Source organism: Pan paniscus, chromosome 16, assembly GCF_029289425.2.
Source record: "Pan paniscus chromosome 16, NHGRI_mPanPan1-v2.0_pri, whole genome shotgun sequence".
Taxonomy (NCBI): domain Eukaryota; kingdom Metazoa; phylum Chordata; class Mammalia; order Primates; family Hominidae; genus Pan; species Pan paniscus.
In genome coordinates, this window is record NC_073265.2 from 54,115,579 (window position 1) to 54,122,246 (window position 6,668).

Sequence of the window (6,668 nt, forward strand, 5' to 3'; positions counted from 1 at the left end):
AGACCAGCCTGGCCAACTTGGTGAAATCCCATCTCTACTAAAAATACAAAAATCAGCCGGGCGTGGTGGTGCGTGCCTGTAGTCCCAGCTACTCCGGAGGCTGAAGCATGAGAATCGCTTGAACCTGGGAGGTGAAGGTTGCAGTGAGCTGAGATCATGCTTCTGCACTCTAGCCTGGGCAACGGAGCAAGAATCTGTCTCAAAAAAAGAACAGTACAAAGAACACCCATTTACTCTAGCAAGATTGACCTGTTTTCTCTTTTGAGCACTTTCTCTTTTTCACATATACATATAATTTTTTTTCTTTGAGATGGAGTCTTGCTCTTGTTGCCCAGGCTGGAGTGCAGTGTGGCACAATCTCAGCTCACCACAACCTCTGCCTCCCAGGTTCAAGCAGTTCTCCTACCTCAGCCTCCCGAGTAGCTGGGACTGCAGGCACACACCGCCACGCCCTGATAATTTTTGTATTTTTAGTAGAGACAGGGTTTCACTGTGTTGGCCAGGCTGGTCTCGAACTCCTGACCTTGTGATCCGCCCGCCTTGCCCTCCCAAAGTGCTAGGATCACAGGCATGAGCCACCGCGCCTGGCCCATAACTTTTTTCTGAATCACTGGATAGTTGGTTATCATGGCTTCTTATCCTTAAATATTTAATACTTCACTGTGTATTTCCTAAAAATAAGTATATTCTCTTATGTAACTGTAGTACAGTTATCAGTACATTGAACACTGATAAGAATAGTTTATTGCTCATATTCCTATTTGTCATTTGACCCAATAATATCCTTTATTATATGTTTCGTCTGGTTGGGGTCAGGTCAGGCATACAACTGTCATCACTCTTTCATCTCCTTCAATCTGAAACATTTCCCCAGCCTTGCTTTGTCTCTGATGACATTGACATTTTTGAAGAATACAGTCCTCCCCTTTCTGATTCCTCTTTTGGGGTTTGTCTGAGGTTTCCACCTGCTTAGTTGTGATAGTTAATTGAGGTTATGGATTCTCAGCTGGAAACTGCACAGGCAATTGGGTCCTTCTCAGGATATTACTCTGGAGATGGACTACCTGCATCTGGCCCTCATGGGTGATGTTCATTTTGATTACTGGGGCCAGGTGTCTGATTTTTCTACTGTTAATGTTTTTGCATTTTTCCTCTTACTAATAATCTGGGAGACAAGATCATCTAAATATGTTGCACCTCACCACAAATTTCCCCAGATTTAGTATCCATTGATGATTCTTGCTGAACAGGTGTTTCCTACAATGGTTCTAAAATGATGATTCCAGCCATTATTTTACCCTCAGAGCCTGGTCCTTGTTAAGGGTGAGCCTGGGTCCTATCTTTGGCTCCTGACCTCCTGACACAAACAAAATGCAGCAGAATTCCAGGGCTTCCCTGAACACTGTTGGGAAGCCCTTAGGCCAGTGGACAGCTCCAAACCAGGCTGCCAAGGTCCAAATCTCACCCAAGGACCTTGGGTGTGTCTCAGTTTCAGGAGACCTCAGTTTCCTCACCCACAAAAGGGGATTACAGCCACACCCTCCCCCCACCCGCCATCCCCCATGTGGGAAAGCACGACTGTGCTCACCAAAGCCCAGCTCCCTTCCTCCTCCTCTGTGAGAACCATGGACAGACCCCGGGGCCAACACAACAGGAAACACCTGAACCGGGGCCTATCAATTGTGGCAGTGACCCTCATGTCGCTCCTGAATTCCCATGCCACTGCCCTGGCGCGTGACAGCTATACCGAGTGAGTGGCCCGCAGAAGCTGAGGGACCTCAGGTGGATCACTCCATCTTCCCAGGCCCCTTCATCATAGAGGAGTCTTTTTGATGGCAGAGTCCCCTCTGTAAGGCCACTTTGAAGAGAGTGGCTGCTGGGATGGTGTTGGCCAGCCATGGGGAAGGATGTGGTAAGAAGCACCTTTCTGGCCAGGCGCGGTGGCTCACGCCTGTAATCCCAGCACTTTGGGAGGTCAAGGTGGGCAGAGCACAAGGTCAAGAGATCGAGACCATCCTGGCCAACACGGTGAAACCCCATCTCTACTAAAAATACAAAAATTAGCTGGGTGTGGTGGCAAGCGCCTATAGTCCCAGCTACTGGGGAGGCTGAGGTAGGAGAATTGCTTGAAATCAGAAGGCGGAGGTTGCAGTGAGCCGAGATTACGCCACTGCACTCCAGCCTGGCGACAGAGCAAGACTCCATCTCAAGAAAAAAAAAAGAAGTGCGTTTCCCTCTGGTCTTGGGGCTGGAGGCCTGTGCAGAGAAGGGTAGCCCTCCTTTTGAACACAGGCTGCCATATCTCAGTGACTTGAAGTCCTGTGGGTTGTTACAGTGCAGGATTTTTTTTTTTTTGAGCTAATATATATAATTTTTTTTTTTTAGTAGAGACGGAGTTTCACCATGTTAGCCAGGATGGTCTCGATTTCCTGTCCTCATGATCCGCCCGCCTCAGCCTCCCAAAGTGCTGGGATTACAGGCGTGAGCCACCGCACCTGGCCTTTTTTTTTTTTGAGACTGAGTCTCTGTCGCCCAGGCTGGAGTGCAGTGGTGTGATCTTGGCTCACTGCAACCTCCGCCTCCTGGGTTCAAGCGATTCTTCCGCCTCAGCCTCCCGAGTAGCTGGGATTACAGTTGCCTGCCATCACACCTGGCTGATTTTTGTATTTTTTGTAGAGACGGGGTTTCACTATGTTGGCCAGGTTGGTCTCAAACTACTGATCTCAGGTGATCCACCCACACTGGCATCCCAAAGTGCTGGGATTATAGGCGTGAGCCATGGAGCCCGGCTAGGATATGTACACATTTTTTAATTAAGACGGAGTCTCGGTCTGTCATCCAGGCTGGAGTGCAGTGGCGTGATCTCAGCTCATGGCAACCTCCGCCTCCTGGGTTCAAGCAATTCTCCTGCCTCAGCCTCCTGAGAGCTAATGTTTGTATTTTTAGTAGAGATGGAGTTTCACCATGTTGGCCAGGCTGGTCTCGAACTTCTGACCATGAGTGATCTGCCCGCCTTGGCCTACCAAAGTGCTTGGGATTACATGTGTGAGCCACCGTGTCCAGCCCAGTAGAGGGTTTCACAAATCACAAGGTGGCTATCATCAGACAGGACCCAGGACAGGGGGAGGGGCAACCAGATTGCCCCTTCCTCTACCCCTGCGTAGGCCCTGGCGGCATCCTGTCTCGGGAGTCACTGTGTTTTGTTCCCTTCTCCATGTCTTGTCTTCCTGCCTCCCCACCCCTACCCTCATGTCCCAGACAAAAGGGCTGTCAGAAAAGACAAACTCACTCCACAGAGGTTTCTGTGACCAAGGAGGCTCTGTGATGGAACATGGATGGTGGAGAGGTGATGATGGAAATTCCTCCCTGTTGACATAATTTAACAAAATTCTTAGAGGAAACAGCAGGATGTAAGTAGAGAAAACATGACTTCAGGTTTGGAGGCAGACACACCTGGATTCAAACCCCAGGGGTAGCCAGGTGCAGTGGCTCACACCTATAATCCCAGCACTTTGGGAGGCTGAGGTGGGTGGATCACCTGAGGTCAGGAGTTCGAGACCAGCCTGGCCAACACGGCAAAACTCCGTCTCTACTAAAAATACAAAATTAGCCAGGCGTGGTGGCAGGCGCCTGTAGTCTTCAGCTACTCAGGAGGCAACAGAGCGAGACTCTGTCTCAAAAAAAAAAAAAAAAAGAAAAGAAAATGCTTAATAAACTCCAGCAGCCTGGCCTCACAGAGCACCTACTGTTTGCCAGGCCTGTTAACCTCTCACAGTCACCACAGTGGCCTCACAAGGAAGATGTAATTTCACTCCATTTTACAGGTTAAGAAACTGAGGCTTAAGCAACTTAGGTAGGGGACCAAAGTTAGTGTCAGGACCTGGGATTTGACCCTCCTGGGGTTTTGGCCTGGGGCCACAACTGACTGCTTTCTGCTATTTGTCTGGAGGGTCTGTGATTTCAGATGGAGGCTCACCCCAGAGTCCTTGGGGCACCCCCACCTTTCCTGGCACTGGGAGGATACCCCAAGGCCTGGGCAGGTTCTCCACCAGCTGGCTATGGCCCAAAGGAGAGGCTCCGGAGGACTTTCCCTTATAAGGACAACAGCTCAGCTGTGATGAAACTTCTCAGCCTCCTAGCTGGGGAGGCGGGAGAGGGGAAATGACGGTGGCTCCAAGGGTTACAGCTGAGTTTGAGCCTCCTCAGGAACTTGCCCACAAGCCTCCACTCTCTGTTGTCATAATTTTATGGGAGGAGGGGCCAGGCAGGGCTTGGGACCAGAGGGGGTGGCCCACAGAAGGGAAGATGCCTACACTGAGGCCTAGGGAGGAGACAGGACCCTTCAACATCCAGCAGGCAGCTTGCAGATCTGGACTCCAAGCCGTAGGCCTATCTGGCTTCAAACTCACACTCACCCTGGGGAGGATTATCAGAGGGTCCAGAAGGCTATTAGGCCAGCCATCCCTTTCTCTCTCTCTTTTTTTTTTTTTGAGATGGAGTCTCGCTCTGTCACCGAGGCTGGAGTGCAGTGGCACAATCTTGGCTCACTGCAAGCTCTGCCTCCCGGGTTCATGCCATTCTTCTGCCTCAGCCTCCCGAGTAGCTGGGACTACGGGCGCCCGCCCCAGGATGGTCTAGATCTCCTGACCTCGTGATCTGCCTGCCTTGGTCTCCCAAAGTGCTGGGATTACAGGTGTGAGCCACCACGCCTGGCCTCCCTTTTTATTTATTTATTTGAGACCCGGTCTTGCTCTGTGGCCCAGGCTGGAGCCAGGCTGGAGTGCAGTGGCACGATCTTGGCTCACTGCAACCTCCTCCTCCTGGGTTCAAGCAATTCTCCTGCCTCAGCCTCCCGAGTAGCTGGGACTACAGGCACCCACCACCACGACCAGCTAATTTTGTATTTTTAGTAGAGACGGGGTTTCACCGTGTTGGCCACGTTGGTTTCGAATTCCGGACCTCAGGTGATCCACCTGCCTCGGCCTCCCAAAGTGCTGGGATTATAGGCGTGAGCCACCGTGCCTGGCCCCTTTCTCCCTTTGGACCTCTAAAGTGGAGTCCTAAAGAGCAGGGTGTGTGGGGCTGGTCTGCTTTTGGCCTTCCTCCCCATGAAGCCTGTGTCCCTAGGGGACTGCCCTCCCCAACACAATTCGTCAGCCCACCGTCCAGTCTGAGAAACTATTCCATCCATGGAATCACAGGATATTGGGGCTGATAAGGATCTTTGAGACGTCTAGTCTCACCTGCTGGTTTTAGAGAGGAGGAAATAACAGCTCAGAGCGGCCAGGGGAGGTGGTGGCTCATATGTGTAATTCCAGCACTTTGGGAGGCTGAGGTGGGCAGATGTCTTGAGGCCAATCTTCAAGGCTTGAGACCAGCCTGAGCAACATGGCAAAATCCTGTCTCTACAAAAAAAAATTAGCAGGGCATGGTGATGCAGGCTGAAGTGGGAGGATCGCTTAAACCTGGGAGGCGGAGGTTGCAGTCAGCTGAGATCGTGCCACTGCCATCTCAAAAAAAAAAAAACAAAAGCTCAGAGGGGACCTGGTATTGCCCATTTGTTTTGTTAAAATGTGTGTGTGTGTGTGTGTGTGTGTGTGTGTGTTTGTGTGTGGCTTTCTCTTGGTTTCCCATTAAAACTTCCTTTTTAAGAAATCCCAAGTTAACTGAATAACAGGATAAAGAGCTTTTTCTACACCCAGATCTGGTTAGTTCTGGGGGTCAGTGTTTCCCTGAAGACCATGTCTGGAGTTGGCAGCAGGGGAGGCAAGATCCCAAGGGAGAGATGGGTGTGGCAGATGGAGAATCTGTCTCTGACACTGCTGTGCATAAGCTGTGGCACCTGGAGTGGCTGCTCAGCCTCTTGGAATTGTAGTCTCATCTCTTAGGGGAGACAATCACTCCTGGCAAGGCGATTTTGAGGATGAAATAAGATAATTTAGATAAAGCATTTGCTCAGGGCCCACCACATAGCAAGGACTTAGTAAATGGATAATCATATTGTGTATTGGGCACCTACTCCATGCCAACATTACATTAGGTGCCGTGGATTCCAAGTACAATAAAATGGGATCTTTCCTCAGGTTGCTCACTGCCAGTCAGGGAGACAGGCACTCCAACTCATAAATGCAATGGAACAAGCTCTGTGTTAGACCCACAGGCAAATTCTGTGACAGCAAAGAGCAGACATCAATGGGCTGTGTTTGCTGAGGGAATCAGTTGAAACCTAAGGAGGAGGTTTTTTTGCCTGGGCCTCAAAGGAGGAGTTAGAGTTTACAGAACAGAGGTGGCAGGGAAGGACATTGGAGACAGGGAACAGAGTCACAGTGGGTTACCGGGTTACTGGAGCCATGGTCAGCTCTTTGTGTAGTCTCCTATTGGCTATAAGTAAGAGGTGGGGGACTGGGAGATGAGGTGGGAGAGGGGAGTGGGGATGCTGGTCACCCAGAAAGGTTGGACTTTGCCCTAGAGACCAAGGGAGTCTGGGGAGGGGGTCGTTTCAGGAGGTGGGGGGCGGCAGGTGGGGGTGTGGGGTGGAGACTGGAGGCAGGGAGGGTAGTTAGGAGGTAGTGACAGTGAACCAGGGGAGGAGTGGTGAGGGCCTGAACTGCAACAGTGGCATTAGGGGTAGAGTGGAGGAGAACTGGGGACTTTGGGGCATTGTGAAT